This window comes from Mya arenaria, chromosome 15 (genome assembly GCF_026914265.1).
Source record: "Mya arenaria isolate MELC-2E11 chromosome 15, ASM2691426v1".
Lineage (NCBI taxonomy): Eukaryota > Metazoa > Mollusca > Bivalvia > Myida > Myidae > Mya > Mya arenaria.
This window is the reverse complement of record NC_069136.1, coordinates 46,516,669-46,541,597: the sequence shown is the minus strand read 5'-3', so window position 1 is coordinate 46,541,597 and position 24,929 is coordinate 46,516,669. Positions and strand designations below refer to the sequence as shown.

The following is a 24,929-nucleotide window of genomic DNA, read 5'->3' as shown; positions in this document are numbered from 1 at the left end:
TAACCGAATTGTAGTGTTGAAGGGTACAATGAAGGGTGACCAATGTTGTGGGAATTAGTGTTACAAGTTCGATTTTGACTTGTAAAAATAGTCCTCACAATTTCGAGTCATTGAGCTTTGAGATTATCATACAAATTTGCTTAAATAAACTGGTTATAATATGCATTTTAATATTGGATGGGGGGGGGATATCGTCCGTTTTTCACTAAGACGGGGGGGGGGGGGGGCTATCTTCCGGGAGGGCTATGGTCCTAGGGCCTAATGTCTGGGGGGCAATCATCCGGGGGGATATTATCCGTACCTCCGGTTGAGTAGTGCAGCTTCACCGAGCCCGAGCCACACTGTCTTAGCGGCACGTGCATTTGACCAGCTTGTGGTATTAGCTGACATAACTGCGAGTCGCTGTTTAAGTGCAGACAAAGTTTTATCGTTCAAATGACTCAAGTCAAATTAAGATGTTAAAAGTTGGTTCTTTATTAATTCCCCTTTTACGTTTAATTGTCACGTCCGGCTATTGATATAATGTACCAATATTATTTAATAGAAGAAATACAAAGATCCTAGTTAATTCTCTAAGTGTTTCCATTACAAAGGGTCTTTTCCTGTATATGTCAAATTTGGGAGTAGTCGGTCCCTGCTAAAATTAAAATGAAATATGGAATCATTGTTGTGACTCGGAGACCAATGCATATCCCTGATTAGAAATAAGAGATGTCTAGTTGGTTTGGTTTTGGTTATTTTAAATGCAAAACAGGCATTGCCTTTTGAATGTGCTAGTTAACTATACATGTCAATATATGAGCATACTTTCTTAACATGCACTAGTTCACAAAGCCAAAAGTAACGCCGAATCAATGATATCCTCATTAACATTGTTATTATTTATGGCCTTTCTCAACCAAATGTTTGCATTGGTGGTCCGCTCATGAAAAAAAAAACCTGCCGTAATCAAAATTTTACCAAATAAGCTAAATCAGTAAAATCTTTTTTTTCTTACTCCTATTTGTATTCCTATAAACAGCTGAAATAAAAAACAATTATATACTATTGTATTATAGTAAATATATATTATTATTTTCATAGTAAAAACGCAGCAGCTAGCTGCCAGCAGCACAGCAGCTAGCTGCTGTTGCTGCTAGCAGCTTGCTGCTATGCTGCTGTGCTGCTAACTTCACTCACATAGTTAGTTAACGTTTGTGAAGTCTATTTAGAGCTGCACTCTCACAAATTGAACGTTTTTTTGTTTTGTTTTTTAAATTGTCTTGAAAAGACCAGATTTTTGCGTGAATATCTGCAAACCAATGATATAAGATTGCTGACAAAATATCAGATCGCAGATTTTCATATTTCTGTTCGGAAATTAATGTTTTATGGCTTAAACCGTTACTAACGGTACTAACGGTTTAAGAAACATGCATAAAACATCAATTTTTGAACTTAAATATAAAAATCTGCGATCTATTTTTTTGTCAGCAGTCTTATATAACTGGTTTCCATGGATTTTCGCAAAAAAAAAAAAAAACTTTCAATCTATGATGTTCAGCTTTAAGTGGTATACACACACTGTTGTAGGTGATATATTCTACTTACAGTTCGAGGGTTTAGCACTTGACTATTATCACGCCTGCTGTTTCTTTATCGAGTAATAAACGTATTGCAATAAGCCCGCTAGTTGTATTTAGAGCCGCTCATACTACTTAATCATGACGTATACTCTTCAATCGTAACAAATCGACCATCTCCGACAAGCTTCGAGATTATCAATAATGTTGGATACTGGCCGAGGTGTTCCGATTGGTATACATTTATCTACGTTCGGAACTCCTCGGCCAATTTTATCGAAAACAACCAAGGATGTATTTGGACGGTTTGCATACTCAAAAAGTGGTACGTTTAAGTTCGCTGCAAGTAGATCGCGGAGTAATTTTATTTAGCAGATAAACTTTATGACTTAACTCTTGGGAATCTTAATTATGTTTGCAATACTTCACTTCACTGGCAATTAGTTTAAACTTGGATCAATAAATACAATTCTAAAACACTACATTTAATTAATGATATAATTAAAAAAAACGACATACTTCAACTGATGTATTGGCATGATCCTAGGTTGTTTTCAATAAAAATGGCCGAGGAGTTCCGGATGCTCTTATTTACTGTTTAAACTTCCGTTTCCTGTTTTGCGCATGAAATTTTATTCAACAGCTAACATATGCTGGCGAATATTGTACGGCCGAAATTGACTCACTCAGCTGCAAGTTATAGTTAATCAGGATGCGTGTTAACATGTAATGAAGATTTAAGATGCTCAAGGTAAAAATGTTCTTCATATTTTTTCTTAAAACTTTATCTCATTTCCTGAACACTTAATCTTTTCATGACAAAAGGGCGGCCTATCCAGGACTCCACGGGAGAAAGTCATTCCGTTCCCTTGTCATTTTGTACCCTCTGTTTTTCAGGCGGTTCTTGTGTACCTTTCGGTCGGTCACTTGCTAATCTACCGTTGATTTCTTTGTATCCTACCAATAGATTAAAGGTTATTTCATATATTACATATGTGCAACTTAAATTAGCAAAAGAAAGAACTATTTGCTTATTGAACTTGCATAGGGCAAGCAATAACCATAATTTGATCGACGGTCGGGTACAAAGTGACTCAGTTTACGCAAACATTTGCAAGGTTTTTTTATATTTTATTTTAAGGTTTGTTTTAAAGTACGTGAAATAAAAAAAATATCTCAGACATGTGTCATGATGTGTTTCAAAATGTGTATGTCATCCATCTTAAGTTTTTACTTTTTCAGACGTGTTTTCAGCTTCTTGACACTCACAGTCTGAAAAACATACCAATGTACCTATTACCGTTAATTGCTACACTAAACATGGTTTTGTTCCAACCTATAGCTATCAAAACAACCACATTCTCGCATTACAACTTTAGACAATTTTTTTATACATATGCTATAAGTACTGATACAGAAATTCGTTGAAAAAATAAACAGCGACACGGTTTGGAATATCTTACCGTCGTTATTGTTATTGGTAGTAACAAATAAGTGAAGATCGATGAATTAAATATTACATGATAAAAATACGTTTAAATACCTAATTATATAAACATTACTTTAACCATTTTTTTTTTCACATTTTGTATTCACTTTTTATTCATTTAAAGGGGCTTTACACCGTGTGATGAAATAGCGAAAAAAATTTGTCGAAAACTGATATAAACTTGGTATCGATGTGTACAATGCATTGAAACTAACTAACTGAAGTACCACATAGTTTACCATTAATTTATTTTTCGCATTTTTTTCGTATTTTTCCATTAAAAAAGATTACTAGGTATGTAAACCAAGTAGAATTCATTCCTTATGCGTGATTGGCTAGTCGATGTTATCTCGTGATATTACCAAGTTTGTTAAATAGCTTAAATGTTCCAAGTGTAAAGGGAAAACCACAATACTGGACTGCAATTTTGGCGACACCGGTTCAAACCCGGTCTCCGACTTGATTTTGTTTACATTTTGGTATTTTTTTAACAACTATGATATCAAAGAGTAAAACATTTCATTAAATAATTGTCCTGAGATTCGATACAGAAAAAAACCTTTTTTTGGTGCCAATCAGGTGTATAGTCCCTTTAATATTGACAAATAAACTTAATTTCATTTGCATATGACTACGTTTTTTTTAAAGTACAGTATACAATTGATCAAACAGAAACTTCCGTTTCATAGACTGAAAGAGTCTGTTTTATTTGAAAAAATATAGCATTATAGACATTATAAGATAAAGGTTACGAAATGACTTTCTGTCAGCTACGAAATTATTGTCTGAAGGGTACGAAGTGACCGAAACCTTGATGGTACAAAATAGCTAGGGTACGAAGTGACCGAAACCTGGATGGTACAAAATAGCTAGGGTACGATGTTACCGAAACCTGGATGGTACAAAATAGCTAGGATACGAAGTGACCGAAACCTTGATGGTACAACATAGCTAGGGTACGAAGTGACCGAAACCTGGATGGTACAACATAGCTAGGGTACGAAGTGACCGAAACCTTGATGGTACAACATAGCTAGGGTACGAAGTGACCGAAACCTTGATGGTACAACATAGCTAGGGTACGAAGTGACCGAAACCTTGATGGTACAACATAGCTAGGGTACGAAGTGACCGAAACCTTGATGGTACAACATAGCTAGGAAACGAAATGACTGGTAACCGACACCAAAGACCCCTTATGAAAATATGGAACGCCAAATGTACATTAACTGAATTATTTGAAGTGCTCTTCAAATAGTTAGAGACATTTAATGTAAAGCCGCCATATTGGAATGAAATAATTTACTTATTTGATATGTATATAAATCTCACAATATCGTGATAGTTTTAGGGTTTAATTAAGGCACATGTGCGAGGTAATATATTTTTATTCTCAAATACTTACGTGTAGCTGGTTCTTGGAATTACATGTGTTATGTAGTTCGGCTTTTAAGGGGCAGGACACCAGCTGATACATTTGTAAGAAAATATTTGTTTTTCAAAAACATACTTAAAATTGACATCGTTGTGTACAACACAATGAATCTTACTAACTTATGTATCACATCGCTTATGACACAGGCGTCTTTTGCTTTTTTTTCACATTTTTCCAATTTGAAATCACATGATGGGTTGTCAACGTAAAGCCTAAAAATAGCGGGAAAATACATGAGGCAGGAACATGAATGTTGCGTTTATTATTTTAATCATGATGTAAAATGATTTCTTTCATGCTTTTCGATGAAATATGGGGTTTTACCAGTGAAATAACAACAGTGAAAATATCAATTTGATATTTTCACTGCAAAATAAGGAGTGAAAATATCAACTTTCAGAACTACTTTAAATTCCTTTGTTGTTACATGTACTTGCCTTGATCAAAACAGAACACTGGACCTCAATAAATTATGTCAAAAAATGTTTAAAAAAATATAAAAGAAATGTTTTATAAATTTAAACAAATAAATATATAATTGGAAATTAACAACTTACCGTTTATTACCGGTTATCCCGTTTATCAAACATTTTACTGATCTTTGAAGCTGAATGTTCGAACATTTGCTTTCATACCAAACAAATTACAGACAAAAACAACTGTTCGAACATAAATAAAATTTTATATCATCGTTCAAATGTATTTTGAACTGTTAACCATTGTAGTACGTAAAATGAGCTTCCTGGAGAATTCACACAACAATTTACAGATAGATCCGATATTTTTTACCCCACCCACACCTCAAAATGTGTCAACAAACTAGTGTGGCATTTACTCTTTTAATATCTGGAAAACAAACATTTTAAAGCGAAACAGACTGGTCTCTGACAGTAAGATGACTAAATATTAACTTACTATAAAAACACGCGTACATGCAGCCTTAAACTAAGAAAAATGGTTAAAATCCAATGAGTATCCACATTTGTTTTGCTAACACATTTGACCTTCCAAATTTTCATTCTTTAAATAGCGGCGTAGTAATTTGGTTATGATTCATCTCCATCTTAAAATAAAAAGTGTTTTCATTATTTTTGGAACATATGTGCACTAATAATACTTCATTGTTTACTGTTCATAAAGCTTTGCAATAAAAAACGAGCGAATATTAAGCTATAAGAATGAATAGCAGAGAACTATTTCTCAGCAAACCGAAAGTAGAAAAGTTGACAGCTATAATTATGCATGAGGGGCGCCCCACGGGTAGCGGCGTAAAGCCCACCCTTTTCAAAAAAGGGGGTAATTCAGAAATAAATAAAAAAAACAAATAAAACTCCGAAAATAAGCATAAAAAAACAGAAAATTTGTTTATTTCAGTGTAAGATCGTATTTGATTTCACTCGTGATCATAAAAAAACTACATTTTCACTCGTGGCTTCGCCACTCGTGAAAATATGTTTTTCTATGACACTCGTGAAATAAAATATGATCTTACACTGAAATAAACAAATATCCTCTATGTATTATCGACCTCCTACTAGCTCGCATTGACAAGTCTAGGCTTTTTAGTAGTAAAAGTGTATTTACCGATTTTGGGACCAATGAGTGTCAAGCCCCTTATAAATGGCATTGAAATTTGGTAAAGGTGCGCAATTTCTTAGTGACAGTGACTCTCTGAGTGAGTCCAAAATTGTTGAGTTTGGTCGAGATTTTACAAAGTGATGGTCTTTTGTACATTGTATGTTGGGTAAATACAGGGAATGCACAAGTGAGTCGGCTCCATTTTAGAATAATAAAGAGAATATACATTGCAAATATAGTTATTATGGTTAAAGCAACTGTGCACCAAATGATCAATTTGCAAGAAAAAAAGAAAATTGTCGAAAACTGTCAAAATCTTGGTATTAATGAGTACAATGCATTGAAACATACTAACTAAAGTACCACATAGTTTATTTAAGTTTAGCAGTTATTTCGAATTTTCCATTAACAAGACTACTGGGTATGTCTACCTAGAAGAATTTATTTATGTGTGATTGGCTAGTCGATGTTATCACGTGATATTACTGAGTTAGGTATATAGCTTAATTATGTCACCCGGTTAGAGTAAGCCGTCGTAGCTCAGTGGATACGACGCTGGACTGTAATTTTGGCGACACGGGTTCGAACCCCGTCCCGACACATTTTTTTTTGGTTCTTTTTTACAATAATGATATCAAAGCGTAACGCATTCTATTATTCCCTTTATGGACTATTTACACCCTCCCCCATGGTTATTTATAACTTTATCGAGACACATTTCTTTGAACAACCTATTTGCCAACCTTTCACCGAAAATGGTCATAAACAGTTTACTATAATTGCGCAAATACACGGAACAGCTTGAGACTAAACTTCCTTTCTGATTTTTATATACTTTCATAATCTTCATTACCATTGAATTATGGCAACTTAAGACAACTTCTTTTCAAAATTGGCTATTTTGTCTGGAAAATTTAGGTGCCAACTCAAAAATCTATGAAAATATCCTATTTTAAACTACACACACGACAACTCTATTTTACCCGAAGTTAATACAACAGGTTCGAAATTTATGTTTTATCGGTTCCTGTCTGTAAGATAAGTTTCATATCTTCATTGAACTTCGTTCCAATGGCATTAAATAGCTGGGAAGCATACTGGCACCGGATTTTCAAACTGAATCATTTTTTTAAAAATAAAAAAAATCTCATAATTCCGAATTCGGTATTATAATTTTTAGTTCGGAATTGACCTTACGACAGCGGCTTCTAAGCCACGCCCCCTGATATCAAGGGAGCGAACTCTGTCTATGTCCGTCAAACAAACGAGGAAGTAATGGCGTCTCGCGTCGTTTCGCTTTCCGATATTCCTGACAAATTATCATAAATGTGACATTACAATGCGAAAAAAATAGAAGTCAAAGGAATTTGTAACTGGCTGCTACATCGGAAGGCTCGATATATCTTTAGAAAATGACGATATCTAACATTGACGGGGTGAAATCTATCCAAGTCAGAGAAAATCGGATAGCCGCCATGTTGTCAACATTGACATCGATACAAAGGAAAAGCGTGTGTGTGACGCATACTGTAAATGCAAACAAGGGTAAGTTTAACTTTTAATAACACCGGTCCTTCTTACAGTATTGTTGAATTAAAGATTAAATCATCGCACAATATGAGGAAATCATAAATGGCCCGAATGGGGAACCCGGAAGTGACATTAAATAACAGTTACATGCCAGCTATACAGTATAACCTTGTATTCTATAGTATGAGCAGAAATGGTTTATTGGTGTTATGCATAAAAAGTTTCAGTTCTAAGCGATTTGAACACTCCCCTTATGAATAATAATGTAATAGTTGACAAGTGACAATCGTGGGTGATACCAATCTGTAACTTTTGCATTGCTCAAACATTCACATGCTTTGATTTTTGTTCTTACAGAAATTGTGGAACATGTTCACACACTCTGGCTGTAAAAGTAGACCTGGGAGGAAAATTGCCCCCGGTGTATGGCTCGAACTCACAACCACCAGAACACTAGCCCGGCGCTCTAACCAACTAAGCTGACCGGGCAGCTGGTTCTAACCCACACACACTACCCTCCCCCCATTTACCGGTTAAGGCTGGTGGAGGGTCTCCTGCTATTTACCGTTGACACCATTAAAGTATTCTGATTGATGGAGATAAGGAAGTCCCCTTATTATTGTCTTCAACAAGCCTACCGCAACAGGGGACCTAGCATAAGACCGGAAACCGCCCCCCCCACGCACACACACATGATATTTGCCAGTCCAGGCAATGTCAACCGCAAGAGAAAACCAGTGATGACAAGTTTTACAAATAATCGGTAGGACCTATTTTAAAGCTTTTTATAACATTTAGTTTTACTTTGCTGTACAAAAGTAATGGACTATTTGTCCAGAGAAAAACAACAACCACAAAACATTAGCTATTATCTTGTCAATATTTCATTATGATATACATGTAGGAAGCAAACATCAAAGGCAGTAGCATTTACAGCTAGTATTAAAATATTTAACAATACATGTAACTGATTTATTTTAATATTGGCATCTTTTATTTATTTCAGGAAAGTGTGGTCTTTTGAAGAGAGTTCTTGAAGTTGTTCAGCATGTTGTTTTGATGGATTCTTGGAAGGATGTACCTCTATGATGTTAGCTCCAGTTCTGGATTATAACACCAGTTGTTGAATATTTAATATCAGATTTATTAAATACATTGTTGTTTTGCAAACATTACTTTAACTTTGATATTTCTTTGATGTTTATGTATGATAATGTAGGTGAATGTCTCTTTATTGCAATGGCAAATATATTTTAAAATATATAGCATTAGCAGAAGTTATTTTCACTGTTAAAGCTGCACTTTCACAGATTGATCACTTTGACAACTTACACAGGATTTGATTGCATTTATCATATTTTGGCTCGGAGAAGTTTGCTTTGTGATTTATATATTAGGTCTTAATTTAAAGAATGCCAAAATAAGCCGATTCTGAGACAAAAAATGTCAAACTAGAATTCTGTGAGAGTGCAACTTTAAGAATACTATTAATCGAGTGTGCATGTGATCCGGACTCTGAACATTGGATGAACTATCATTAAATATTGTAGATTTACGTAAATTGCCCAAAATATAAGAATAACAATGAAAATATGTACATGTTTGACTTGTTCTTTATTCATAATAAGTCTAAGTCTTTACAGCACATGTTTGGCAGAATCAAGTTCTAATGAACATAATAATTGATTTAAATGTACAGTGAAATAAATTGTTTTATACAGAAAATAATACCTTAACGATTCAGACCGATCTGTTCTCGTATTTTTTTGGTGGCTCAAATATTTATCTGAGTTTTGGAGGAGGCCTAGCTGGTGTGAGCTGGTCAAATACAGTAGCTGCTTGAGGGTCAGGGTTTTCTTGATTGGATTTCCCGTCGACAAAGTGCTGATATGAAAATAAGAAATCTATGAAATGTGTCGGAATGACAGCTACAAAAGCCATTGTTTACATAGGATCCATACGAGTAGATGAGATTCGGAAGCATGCGATGGTTCGGACAAAAATTTAGTTGTACGATATTTCCTGATTTACTTTGAAAGCAAAGCAGTTTATAAAAACTACATAACGGTATCAACAAAAATACCTCTATCTTGAATGAAATCAATCGTGTCCATGTTTAACCTGATATTAAATGGCCATTAGGCTTAATGCCGATTTGACAACACAAGCCAAAGCATAAATGTACGATGTTTATAGTTTAAAAATAGTAACACTTATTTAGGTAATGCACGGACAATTTCAGTATTAAATAAATTTTGAGCGGATTGAAATAAGTAGTTTTGTTCAAAAAAATACTTTTGTACAGACGTATAGATGTTTCGCCTTTGAACGATCTTTCAAAAATTCCAAGTTCAGCTGTTGATGAGGTCTTCCACAGAGTCTGATACAGCACTTGTATTTTTCTAAATAACTCGCTGGTTTCGAATACGGAACGAATTGGAAGCCATCTTTAGTCGGCCTGGCTACCTTGTATCCGAATTACAAGTGCCATGACAACACCTTTTTACCATAATACTTAAAAAGGCGAGGAATTGCCAGCGCATATATATGACGGACTCTGGTCAGTTTGACGGACAAAATGGCGGATAGCAACACGGCTTATCAGCCCTGCATTCTGATTGGCTGATAGGACCTGTCAATCAAATCCTGTCGTAAGGTCAATTATAAGATTGTTTTTGATTTTTTTTTAAATGATGGAGTTTGAAAATCCGGTGCCAGTGGAGAAGCCGGACGCGTCTAGCAGGACAGAAGTAATAAAAGGGCATCTTCTGCGTGCGTTTAATAGTTACGACAATGAGGGTGTAATTCCTCCTAATTTGCCCAATATCAAATATTACAACTCTGGTGGAATGAACCCTAAGGCCATTGGACCGTATTCAATAAGCAACTAAGATTGATCTTAAATTTAAGATAAGAAAACTAAGTAAAGTGATTTGATTTGCCTGTATATTTAGCTGACCAATACGCTGAATGGAACCACTGAAGCGTGTCTTAGGATTAAGATAAAAACAATACATTCGGAACTCCTCGGACGTCTCCGTGGCCTAGTGGTTAAGGCTTCCCTGGTTATTAAGAACACGATGGTACACAATTTGCTTTTGAAGATCACGATAGTGGTATGGTTGGAGAAAGAGTTCTTCTGATTCGATTGTCAACCACGTCGCTGAGTAGACTTTGGGTAAAAAAATGAATATTAAATATGCAGTCAGTCTTAATATTTTAATATTCGGAACTCTTCGGCCATTTGCTATGGAAATCAACCTCGGATGCATATGTACGGTTTACAATGTCAGAAATCTTCACAATTTAACTACGCTGCAAGTAGATCGCGTAGTTATTTCCATTTACCAGTTAAACTTAATCACTTTTATCTTGGAAATCTTACTTTTGTTTGCAATAATACACTTCATTGGCAATCAATTTAAACTTAGATATACAAATACATGATAAACCACTACATTTAAGTTTTAATATTTTTCAAAATTTTACTAACTTCATCTACTGATGCGGCATACATCCGAGGTTGTTTTCGATTGAAAGTGACCGAGGAGTTCCGAATGAATATTTTAAACGTTAGCAGAGCACTTGATACAATGAATGTGTCATAGTACCATGATAGTCCATGATAAGATTAACGTTGTCGAGTATATAAAGTTTATAAAGATATTAGACAAATGTGCTTACCATGATATTATTGTCATTGACGAACCAAGAAAAAACTGTGTAATTTGTTAAATTCTGAAAATGCAGTATTGTTAAGGAAACTTGCTAAATTTGTTTATATTGCCACTGAAAAGCGCAAAAGTGCTTTTATTTCATATAATTATTGCCTATTATTATTTGAATAGCTATATTTATATTTGTTCTTGAATTTATGCTCTTCTCATACAACATTAATGTCAATACTGTTTTATATTGCCACCGTGATTGCATATATCTATGCATTTGGCTACGAACATGTTAATGTTTAAATATGCCTAATACAAGAATATGGAACGCCAAATCTGCTAATATTTGAGTTCTTCAAATAATTATGATTATGACCTACTTTAAAGGCTAAAAACCCCTGCTGCTCACAAAACCCTTTCAAAATCCTGCTCATGAAACAATTTTAAATGATTCTCAAACAGTATAGCCCAAACTAAGCACAAATATATATGAATGTTTTTATCGTGTGATTTTGATCATAATTGTCAAAACTTTTAAGAAAAAACGATATATCCTAATAATTTCAAGTTATGGCATATATATATACTAAATCCCCCGCCACGGAGTGGGGAGGGAAATATAGGAATGCACTTCAACCGTCTGTCGGTCTGTCCGTCCGTCCGTCCGTCCGGACGTACACATGTTGTCCTCATTGAGACGATGTACAGTGACCTTGACCCGGGTCTATACCTTAAAGGTCAAGGTCACACGAATAACACATGCTCGTGTCCGCGCTATAACTTACTTATGCATTGATGGATTATAAGTTGGTGCAAATGGATCTCATTCAGTGATCTACTTATTGGAAACTTTTGTTGTGGCATCATAAACATAACTCATTGATCTCATCAATTTCATTATGTATGTTTTTAGAAAAGCAAAATGTTCTAAAAAAACAACGCCGGGGGATTTAGACGTCCTTTTGACTGCCTTGTTATGCTTGTTACATGTCTTACGCCAGAATAAGCTCACAGTTTCATTTCCACCTATGATTTTATTATATATGAACATAACATTAAATACTCCATTATTGTATTTATATTTACTTCAAGTATTTCTTTTCAGAATTCTAGGTGATCAATGGGACAGTGCAACAGAAATAATTGATTAAAAGCCTTACGATGGATTTCAACCGACGGTTACAAGCTATTCTTTCCAATATTATGGAAGATATTGGGGTGATACGGTTAACTATTGAAAAACGACGAAGGACTTGGCATATGAAAGAAGCGATATTATCAGTCAAGGTTTCATTGGAATACTACAATGAAGATGACTTGAAATTTAGATTCAAGAAATTCCACCTTGGAAGCCAAAGTGAGGCAACGACTACTCTAGGTATGGGATCAGACATAGACATGCTCTATTGTACTAAGGGTGTAAAAGTAATCTGCAAAATGAGCGATTGGAAAGATGGCATTCTCAACTTTCTTGTTCTTAAAGATGAAAACACTCCACCACAACACTGTAATCTTTTAGGTATGAAATTAGAATGCCCACAACCTGAAAATCCCTTTTCGGATGCAATATTTGTGGACAAAGGAGGAAAACCTTTCCTGCTCAACATAATCAACACTATACATCTTAAAGAAATGTGCCTTCCTGACGAGCAACTCATAAAACATGGTCCATCAGTTTACTGGGACCCCGATTTTGATTTTGTAAAAGCGTTCCATTGCCCAACACTGCCAGAAGAATGTAAATACACCTTTGCTAGGCCGCGTCCTGGACATTGGCCAAGTGCAAGACTGCTTGACGAAGCAAAGACTGTTGGCGCGTTTGTTGTACCTCAAGACAGTGGTATAGCGAAACCCCAACAAATCCGCCAAATAAGGGACCGATTATGAATGATTACGTTCAGACTGTAAATGAAAGATCATTACTTGAATGGAGATTTTCAACTTCAAAAATTGAGAAAACCTGGTTAAAAATTATAAGTTGTCATAACGGTAAATCTGTGGGAGTGCAGCTTTAACATATCTCCATCAGTAATTGTTGTAGGTAGTGTAATCAATTCTGCACATTAAATACGCTGAATTTATCTCATTTTTAGGATACATGTTTCTGGGTAGTGATTGGTTCATGTTGTATTTCTGAAGAAGCTGATGACTTTGTAATATTGCATTGTATTTGTTTCAATAGTGCAAGATTGTGATAGTTGATAATATTACCAAGAGATGTTACAGGTGTTAAGTTGGTTTAACAACAAAACACATACAAAGACTGGTTAGGCATTTATTCAGAACAAATATATAAGATTGGATCACGCACTCATGCACGCATGCATGCACACACAAACATGTTCAAATGAAGTGGCATATAGTTCTTTAAAAGCTAAGTTCTAATATGTAAATAACACAATGTTTCATAACAAGCCAACACTTTCTTATCTAAAGGCAATGCCAGCATAGTTACTTATTTTTCGGTAAATATTTGAGTACTTAAATGCAACATCGTCCATTTTGATTTAATAAATTGGACCAATTATTCAAAACTTAAAAAAAATGTTCAAGTTAACAAAGTTGTTAACATCATCATTGTTAACTTTCAAATATTTACTGCTCTGGATGTTTAATGGTTACATTTGTAGTTAACTGTATTCCTAATAAGATTTAAATCAACTGTTTAGTTTTGTTCCAATATATGAGGGCATCATCAAAAATTTCACTTTTGAAAGTTAACAATGGTGACTTTATCACTCTAAATGAAAATTCTCAAAAATCATGTCCTGCTACAAACTATCTTTTTTGGAATTCTCCACCAATGTTCTTCAATTAACATTACAATACAACTTGTAAAAAAATACATATACATTTACAACAAACAAAAAATTAAAAACATGATTCCCAGTGGTAGGCAGATATTGTAAACAGGAGAAACAATTAACACATACTACCAACAATAACTTACAAATTAGACACCGTCTCACATACCCACGAAAAATACCTTCAAGTGTAATCAGAATTTGTCCCCCCACCCACTCCCGCTCAGAATGTATTATCCACCTGCATTAATGGCAGAGTCAGTGAAAATATATTAAAGTGACACTCTTATTCAAAATCATTGCATACACATGTATAATAAACATAAATTTTGAGTGATAAACCTTTAACTACTTACTAAATAATGCATTTATGGAGAATACTAATTTATTGATAACAAGATTGTAACCGTGTATTAAATAGCTTAAAACGCAAAATTATAAAATGATTGGTGAGTGCTAAAAGATTTACTGCAATCTACTATTGTCTCACAAGGAAGAAATACCGTGTATTTTTGCACCTTATTTTCAAATTAAATTTGGTGTCCTTTATAAAAAAACATTGTTTTCTACATTTATTCATCCATTTTTGGTATATTAAAACAATGATATTATTTGTGGTAAATCTGATTTGGGAGTAAGAGTGCATCTTTAAGATTTACAGTAAGGAAACAGTATGACATGTATGTCATGTATGAAGCCTAGCCACAATAATGCACATTTAGGAAACTTTGTTTCACATTTGGATATTCATTTTGTTCCTTAAACGCCACAAGTCGACTGATTCATACCAATGTAATATATTTTCTTCAACTGTAACTTCGCAAAACCTAACACTTCATCATAAATAGAAACACAAAAGTTACACATTAATTTTTTTAGCCAATACCTTTCTCTTATTACACTTAAGTGTTTCATGGAACACTAATTCAGATCGACTTCTGTCAGAAAGTATTACCATTTTAGCACTTTCTAGCAGGTGCCCTTTAACTTTCCGCTGAATATATTTAGCGCTGGGATCTGTCATTGTTGGCTGTTTGTGAAAACAACAAGTGGGATATGGACGCACAGAGTCGCCAAAAATCGTCAAAGACTCTGAAGCGGCTGTTTATATGGACTAGTTTGAAGCCTTGTGGTAGCAAGTGTCTCTTGTTTGGCTCAGATCCCTGTGCCTTCTTATTTAATTTTGAATAAATGTTAGGCTACTAGCTTGCCCTGGTTTATTCTTACAATTATACTTACTCTTCAAGTCTTAATAAATTTCTTAACATTTTAACCATTTTTCAGGATTGATATATACATGTATTACATGAACATTGAAATAAGCTGAAAATCGAAGATAAGCAATTGCTGTCATTTATGATAATTTCATCCTCCTAAAAAATACTTATGATTTAGTCTTCCACACTTGGAGCAAATGAAGGAATGTCTCATACACTGATATATCAATTACACACACATGGGCATACAAAAATAACTGGCAATAACAATAACAGAAGCATGATTGCACTTAAATGATATTTTTTGTGTAGCAAAAAACATAAAGTAATAGCTTGCAGACAATTCCATTTTAATTCAAGTACAATAAATTTACATCTATAAGAAGTCTATTCCTTTCAATAAAAAGAAAATAATTTGTTTTTATTGTCTTTTATTACACAGTTTTCTAGCGTTGAAGACATTAAAATTTAACCATTTTCACTTTGCGAAATTATCTTAATGCTAGATTAAATCAAGTACATGTATATACAATTATAATAATAATAATAACACTCAATTAACATTATAAATTTAAACATCGCTCCACAACGTTGTACAATGCCTGATTATACATCCTTTGTAATTCTTCATATACAGATTAAAAATCAACATTTAATTGTACAAAAACTGCACTGCTTGGATATATCTATATCTTTATAATACAATGAACATATATAATATAAACAATGAAAATGTCCGACGACCGTGCAGATGTTCAGCAACAGAGAATTAATGGGCAAGAAAAACAAAGTGGAACACCGACTATTTCTCCAGCACACAAGTGTTGCCATGGCAACTTTAAATGTGCACCTTCATTCTGTCAGTTTCCTCCATGTTTTCCACCCAGGAGAGTATTCAGGGGCTGTAACTCTGGCAAGTCATTGGGCACATAGTTTGAGGTAATGAATGACGATGAGGATGACTTGGGCTGCACCGGATGGGTTCACCTGCAATCAACAACAGTCTCATCATGTGTTATCAAACATCTTGGTATTAATTCCAAAAGCTAGGAATACCCTGAAACCCTTACCAATTAATGTATATTACTGTGTATGTATCGCACGATGTTTTGCAACGCTAAAATAGTAAATTTTTGACATGAACATTAGAATGTTTCAAAGGATAGTTCCTAATACTCAGAACAATAATCTTATCCTCTGGAACACATTATTCGATTCCAAAATCGGTGCAGGTACGATTTAAACAAGAGCTGTCACAGAGACAGCACGCTCAACTATTACGCCACTTTTCAGTGTAAAGATTGAAAAGCTTTGGCGAATCATGGATCACTGAAAAATTAGATTAGATTTCAATGCAATACATGATGTATTTGCCGAGATATTAACATGAATGTGGTTACATGCAAAATTTTAACCAGAATTTCTAAGTCCAATAATAAAGTGCCATTATTTTTTGCAAAATAAAGTTATCTAACTTGGTTATTCAAGTATGTTTGGTGGTTGAGTACCATTGTATATAGTCTCAATGCAATACATGAAGTAGTTGCTGAAATTTTAACCTATGTGTGCTAACATGCAAAACCTTAACCAGAATTTCTAAGTCGTATAATAAAGGGGCAAAAATGATATAATATGCAAGATAGAGTTATCTTTCCTGATTAATTAATAAGGTTGAATGGTTGGGAGCCTGTGTATAAAGTTTCAATGCAAAAAATGATGTATTTAAATTTCTATATCAAATAAAAAAGGGCCATGATTTGAATTTAATGCAAAATAGAGTTATCTTTCTTGGTTATTTAAGTATATTGAATGAATGGTTGAGTGCCAATGTATAAAGTCTCAATGCAAAACATCATGTAGTTGCTGAGCTATTAACCTGTGTGTGCTTGCATGCAAAACCTTAACCAGAATTTCTAAGTTGAATAATAAGGCCCATAATTTGCATTACATTCAAAAAAGTGTTATCCCACTTCATTAATTTAGTAGGTTAGATAGTTGGGAATACATATCTAAAGTTTCAATGCTATACATGATGTTTTTGCTGAGATATTAACTTAAATGTGGTTACATGCAAACCCTTAACCAGAATTTTAAGTCAAATACTACAGGGAAATTATTCTGCATTAAATGCAAACTAGAGTTATCTAACTTGGTTTATTAATTAAGTTGGATGATTGAGTACTATTGTGCAAAGTCTCAATTAATGCAATACATCAAGTAGTTGCTGAGATATTAACCTATGTGTGCTTACTGTACATGGAAAACTTTAACCAAACTTTTAAGTCGAATAATAAAGGGAAATTATTTTGCATTTAATGCAAATTAGAGTAATCTTACTTGGTTAATAAAGTAAGTTGGATGGCTGAGTACAATTGTGTGAAGTCCCAATGTAATACATCAAGTAGTTGCTGAGATATTAACCTATGTGTGCTTACAGGCAAAACTTTAACCAGATTTTCTAAGTCAAATAATAAAGGGTCATTATTTGCATGAAATACAAACTAGAGTTATCTAACTTGGTTAATGAGAAAGGTTGGATGGTTGAGTACCATTGTATAAAGTCTTAATGCAATACACCAAGTAGTTGCTGAGATATTAACCTATGTGTACTAACATGCAAAACCTTAACCAGAATTTCTAAGTCGAATAATAAAGGCCCATTATTTGCATTAAATTCAAATAAGTGTTATCTAACTTCATTAATTTAGTAGGTTAGATAGTCGGGAATACATATCTAAAGTTTCAATGCAATACATGATGTATTTACTGAGATATTGACCTAAAGGTGCTTGCATGCAAAACCTTAACCAAGGTGTGACGCCGACGCCGGCGCCAGGGTGAGTAGTATAGCTGTCCATATTCTTCGAATAGTCGAGCTAAAATTACACATTGCCAGCAAATCTACCAATCAAAATTTTCATTACAATTAAGTGTGTGTGTTAAAAAATGGCGTCATTAAAATTTTATTTCAGAGCAAAACTTGACTGGACAAAACAATATCTTTTTATTTCTTGTCAATGTGAAATTAGCAAAAAAGGCTTTGAAAAAGCAAGTGTTAAACAAAAATTGTCAGACCAGCAAATTTTCTTTTGGACCGTCAAAATATCTGAAGCTATGTGATTGACTGACACCTTATCTGAACTTTTGCGATGTCTGGTGTTAAATCTGTGCACCAAAATTTATAAAAATCTGTGGACTCGTCACAAGTTATCATCCTGACCCCATTTTTATGTTGAAAAGGGGCCATACCTCCGAAAAATTATATCATACATTTATTGTTATAATGTTGCGGTGTCAACATACTATGGACCAAGATACATGTGATTTATTCATGCTCCTATTTTAAACCAATGCCATATTAAGGCCTACACTTTTTGCACATGGATTCCTACTTCAAGGCAACGACACTTGCCAACACCTGTACAGAAGAACAGCTTTCACTTACCATTGTTAAGTAGTTTGGGACTGACCAAATCGCATGTGGTTTTCAATAATCTGAAACATTTCCGCTGCTGAAGGTATACGACCAGTTTCTAATTTTGACCAAACTGGTACATCTGAAATATTAAGCATAATAAATTATAATATCCACAATCAACAGCAAATATTGATCAGATTTAAGTCTACACAAAGTTCCTAATTTGAAAACAAGTTTTATCATTAAGTGCAAGAAACATTGATATTCTATCTACATATAAATTCAAAAGTACCATAGATGGTATATTCAAGCTTTAAATAATAAGATATTTTAATGACATAAAAGAAAAGATAATGTGTCTTTCGTTTTTTGTTTGACATTGTTGGTCGCTTAAAATTAGATAGAACCTTGTGCCTTAAAATAGACTCGAACTTAAAAACTTGACTAGTGGGCTTGTCCCTGTAGTTTTCATTGCATACTTATTGAATTAATTTAACTTGCTCAGAACTACCGCCCTGTACATTCTATAAAATGTCCTCTAACAATATCTGTCTACTACCTTAAAAATTTACAAACAGTTTTAAGCAGAGTAAAAGCTGCACTCTCACAGATTAACTGTTTTGATAACTTTTTTTTCTCTAGGAATGAGCCAATATCTGCGTAAATATCTGAAAACCAGTGATATTTGGTTGTTGACAACAGATCGTATCGCAGTTTTTCATATTTCTGTTTAAGAAGTATAGTTTTATAGCAAAAAGCATTACTAATGCCTTAAGAAAACTGATAAAACTTCAATTTTTTAACAGAAATATGAAAACCTGCGATCTGATTTTTTTGTCAGTGGTTGTCAAAATGTTCAAATTGTAACAGTGCAATTTTAAAACAAAATGTTCACAAACAATAAAATATTTTTTACTTGCTGATAATGTAAGCCTTACATAGATGTTAACTAGTGATTTCATGTCTTACCATTAAATGATATTTCAAAGGCGCCTGTGGAAATAAGCTGTCCTTCTATGGCATTACTTATGAAGAAAATCATCAAACATGCATAAACCTGGAAGAGATATTAAATACTTAAACAGCTGTATACCTTTAAAGTTAAAATCTACAAATTTTAATACTCAAAGTTAAAATCTACAAGCTATGATAATACTTAACTTAAGAATAATATTCAAGAACATAACTACAAACTATCTTGATCTTTATGAACCTGTAAACAAAGTTAAAATGTGCAAATGTGTAAGATTGATTTGTATTGTGTAATTAACAATGACATTATGTAATATACATTTTAAAGGCATCTTATAGTCAACTTCAAGATAGGGATTGACAATAATAGATTATCAAAAATAATCCATAGAGGCCATTTTGATCGATCATCAATTTCATAATTGAAAATGATTCATGTTAAAATGGAAACAAATTGCCAACACCTGTACTTAAGTTATTTAAAGGGACTCCCTTATGAATGCTCACAAGGTTTTTTAAGATTTGACCTTGTGACCTCCCATAGTACTTAACCCATGTGACCCTTTTAAATTAATCCAAGATTTTATCAAGGCAATATTTTATGAAAAATTGAGCAGATATATTTTCTCTGTATGTTCTCAAGATTTGTCTCTCATATTTGATCTAATGGCAGAAATTTCGACCTCATGTGACCCACTTTATAAATCTAACAAGATTACATCACGGAAAATTCTGAACACAGTTTTAACAAAGTCTGACCAATCAATACAAATGTTTGGTTTCAGACATGATTTTTTAAATATTTTACCTGGTTTATGACTTCATGTAACGAAACCCAGTTAATATTGCCTCTAGTTTGATCCAAGGATTTTTTTACTAATGTTTGACCTAGTTTATGCCCCAATGTGATCCACAAATACAAGCGGTCAGAATTTGATCAAGAAAAAAATTCTGACTAAGTTAAAACATAATCTAACCAATCCCTATCAAAATATGATTACAGACAGAAGCGAAGAAGTGCGACGGACAGCCTGCCAAAATTCAAGCTCTTGAAAATACATGAATGCAACACGTACATGAAATTATGATTAACATTTTTACTATCTTCATTTACCACCTGGTCTGAGTTTGTTTATCAAATGTTCAAAGCTGTTTTTTAAAACTCATGATTCCCAAATGTAAAGCATGATTTCTATTTTTTAATATCTTTAATGTAGGTCAACACATCAGAGAGGCTTCGATTAGAAGCTACACCAACAACCTGTGACATCATTACGCTGCGTACTTCATTTTGACTTTTCAGTGGTATTAACAATGAATAGATTTTCTTAGGAAATTACTCGTCGGAACAAGGCATTGCTAAGGCAAATGTTTGTTTTGATCTACTCATCATCTTGATCATTAAATTATTGAACACTACAAAATAATCTACCGGGTAACAAGTTTTTTAACAGGTATTCAGGATTTGTGTACAGATCAAATTTGAGTGCTCAACCAGTATAAGTGTTGCCCACACTTACTTTGTTTTGTACAGCCCAACTGAAAATGGATGGAGTCTCCATGCCGAGATGAGGGAAAGGATCCTGGCCCAGGACCACCATAGCAATCAGGGCCAGTTTTAAAACACTGAGTCCTGAAAAATATTTTGATTTGATAAAGTTTACAAAGCTAACAACACACGCTTTCAACAACAATGTAAGGTAACAAAGGTCAATTTCAGTATCTGACAATCAAACAATAAACAACATATTGAAATTGATACATGATCTGCAATAAGTTGAAATCAAAATACAAGATACCAAATAAATTAAAATATAAAACATCTTTAGAAATTAATAACATTACATGCCAGGATAAATGCTACAAATGAAAATGAGGGCAGGCAATTATATAAACAAACACTGGTGTTAGTATTCCTTTCTAGATTATTAGATAAGTTGATTTGTTCTTAATCTTGCATTTTAGGGCTCATCCTAGGCTGAAATTTTAGGAAGAACCGAACTTCTCGCTGTCTTTGTTGTGTTATGCATGAATTGTGTTTCTGTTGCTAGCCAGTTTGTACTCAGTTGCTTCATCATTGCTAGTTTGCTTGTATTTGCTTCGTTTTAGGTGTTGTTGTAAACACACCAACTTTATTAATATGCTTTGTTCAGTTGCCTGTATTATTTCTTGTAATGAATATGTTAACTGCTATTTAGTGCTGTATGAACTGTTGTTGAAGTTGCCAGCTAGTTTGCTTGTATTTGCTTCGTCTTAGGTGTTGTTGTAAACACACCAACACTATTAATATGCTTTGTTCAGTTGCTTGTATTTATTCGAGTTTGCTTGTCATAATGTTACTCATTCTGTACCACCATGCTGCTATGTTGACTATCATTAGTATTATGTTAGCTCTTTCTTAGTGATTCCTTCTGTGCCTGAATGTTTTACTTGCTACTCTTATTATTTGTTGTAACTAAAATAAACCTACAGTCAAAACTGGTTGAACGGTCACCTGCTTTAAATGGCCACCTGCCTTATCGGGCCACTCCAAATTCCCCCCGTACGTTTTTACTATATAAAGTACGTGCATTAAGTGGCCAACTGTCTAACGCGGCCACGGCCACTAACATTTGACCCCGTGAAGCCATAAAAACACTAATTAGCGGCCACTAATCCCTTGTCACTGACACTTCCGCAAGTAATTTTGCCAATACACAGCTTTATTTGATACTTAAATTGACGGAAAAGAACGACAGCCTCGGATATTTCCGTCGTCCAATGAAAATGCATATAACATCACACGATTACCATGCGTGTTTACTTATCGAGAAATCATGTTTATAACACGTCGGCGAATGTTTCGATCAGAATTGACACACTAAGTAAAGATATTTTAAAAATTGGTGTTAATAATTACGAAGTTAATTGTCAAATACCGACAAAGAACGCCTGTTAAAATAATTATAAATTTACAGTTTGCACTGTTATTTGATGGTGGGAAACGAGTTACGATGTGTATTCACTTCCGTTTTAATTTTCAAAGTGCACGGCTTTATACTTCTACGAACGCATATTTACATTGCATTGTTCGTGATATTCTTTTGAATTTTGATTATGGCTGACAATAAAACAAATCGGAAGTGTTTGACGCTAAAATAACCTGTCGCGTGAATTAAATTATTAGAAAATGGTCGTACTGCAAGAAGAACTGTGGACGGACTCAAATCAATTTCTTGCTTATGCTAACAATTCAAATCCAAACACTACAAGTCAGAGATAAATTGAGGAACTCATTAAACTTGTGTATTCATGGGTTTTGACTCACAGAGTGTCATGCTTGGCATGATTATGTCGGATCAATGTAAATGCACTTTATATTAGAGACAGAAGTGACGCAAACGAAAATGACGGAATACTTTAAACAATGAACATGTACATGTAGTTGTGTGGACTCATTTTAGGTGTTGTTGTTTTTTTGTTTATGCTATGTATTAATTTTTATCTATTGCATTCTATTTGTAAATTTGCAATAATGTTGTGTTTTTTCTACCTTTATATTTAGTATTCAATATTCTTTGATGGTACTGAATGTGGGGTGAGGTGGTGGTTAAGATACATAATCGGCCTCTGTTATAACAAAGCCAATGTGTCAGGAAAGTCCAACCTGGACTAAGTGGCCACCTGTAGTAAGCAGCCATTTTTACCTTTTCCCAAAGGTGGCCACTTAATACAGGTTTGACTGTATTTTCTTTTAATCAGATCATAATTTTATAAATATATTTATTAAATAATATTTTAACTACCTGATTATGTATGTAAATGTTATACTATCTAGTTTAACTACCAATCTCTTTCAGAATTGCAATGTGATAAGATATTGTGATATATATATATAGATAATAATAATGCACTAATAATATAACTATGTGCTAATATTATAACTATGTATGATGAAAAACTGCTCAATATGTAAATCGGTGCTAAAAGCTCTTTAGAGCGTATGTTGTCCTGTTACACAATCCAACTTTGTAATTTTTTTTTACTAGACTTGACTTTTAAAAGTCTTTGTTAAACATTAGTGGCAGAGGTCTCATTGAATTTGACTGCAGTTAATTGACACAGTAACTTGTCAGAACCAGATAGATAATCACTTGTGGCTTTGAGCATTAACTAATTTTGACATGTGTTTTTATATACTTGAATTGATTAAACAAACAATCAGCATATGGCTTTCGGCTCAGAATTGCATATCACTTTAACATCATCGAAAATTTTGGCGAATCAGACTTCATTTTGAAAAAGCGAAATCGCCCCAGTCTAGGCAACCTAGTTGGTTGCTTGAGTTGACTGGTGGGATGAGTCCTGCATTTGTGAAACATTCACAGTTTAAAATATGAAATAATGATAATCAGTATCTTCGTTACCTTGAGCAAGAAGTGACCTCATAGCGGGAGGAGGATAGTTATCTCCCTCAACCGCCACATGCGGAAACTTCTCGTGCAACACGCTTGTGTACTGCTCAAAGACCCGCTTATACCCTCAGGAGTAGCTGGAAATAAAATATGATGTCAATTCTAACTGGAGTCACTTGCCAGTATTATCTATTGAAAGAAATGTTTTTTGAAAGTAAATCAACATTTTATCACTATGTTTGGGTAAATAACTAACATTTATAAAACATGCGTAATTTGTAAACTAACCAGAACAAGAACTTGATCGTTGGTGTGGCAAATTGTGAAAATTTAGGTGCTTTGATATCTTTCCCAACATGAGAGCTTTGTTCTGTCATTGATAGATCTCTCCATGTCATGAAGAAAACAAACAAAAATAAGCCTGCCACCAGGGGCAGTCTTCCGATGTCGGCCATTTTAATTTGTTTGGACAAAATGTGGACGAAATTACTATAATAAAATACACCAGTTTTTATAATGCTAATGATTAAAAACATAAAAGTCCTCAAAAAGTTAGTAAAATAAATTTATCGATATTTTTTTTTCTATGCTCAAACATACGATAACCACTTAAAAATTAATAAATATTTTCGTGCAAGAATTCTAAATAGTGCAGCAGACAACAATATTCGTGTGTGTTATATCTGCCGGGACCCTGTTCTGGAGTTCCTTCCCCTTATACTTATAGCTATCGGAATATTAGTACGCAAGTAGCCTATGGAGGCATATAACTGCCGTAAGATAACCTATAAACGATCGCAAATTGTTCCGTGTTCATTATCTAGCTAACTGGTTAATATTCGCGTTACTTTTTTTTGTAAGA

General features: G+C 33.9%; 2 long non-coding RNA genes and 1 pseudogene across 3 annotated transcripts; 1 reads left to right on the top strand and 2 right to left on the bottom strand.

Annotated features, from left to right (window-relative positions):
• Positions 1–7,302: 7,302 nt before the first annotated feature.
• On the top strand, positions 7,303–9,200 carry LOC128220414 (uncharacterized). The gene is made up of 3 exons (XR_008258776.1): positions 7,303–7,609; positions 7,952–8,357; positions 8,601–9,200. It is a non-coding gene; the product is annotated as an uncharacterized LOC128220414 (long non-coding RNA).
• LOC128220415 (uncharacterized) lies at positions 8,451–10,113 on the bottom strand. Of its 2 annotated transcripts, none has more exons than XR_008258777.1 (3): positions 9,890–10,113; positions 9,326–9,478; positions 8,451–8,697 (listed from the first exon to the last, which is right to left on the bottom strand). It is a non-coding gene; the product is annotated as an uncharacterized LOC128220415 (long non-coding RNA). The 2 variants fall into 2 exon arrangements; XR_008258778.1 differs by lacking the exon at positions 9,890–10,113 and adding an exon at positions 9,678–9,769.
• Positions 10,114–13,523: 3,410 nt separating this feature from the next.
• On the bottom strand, positions 13,524–24,522 carry LOC128220293 (thioredoxin reductase-like selenoprotein T; annotated as a pseudogene).
• Positions 24,523–24,929: the final 407 nt, after the last annotated feature.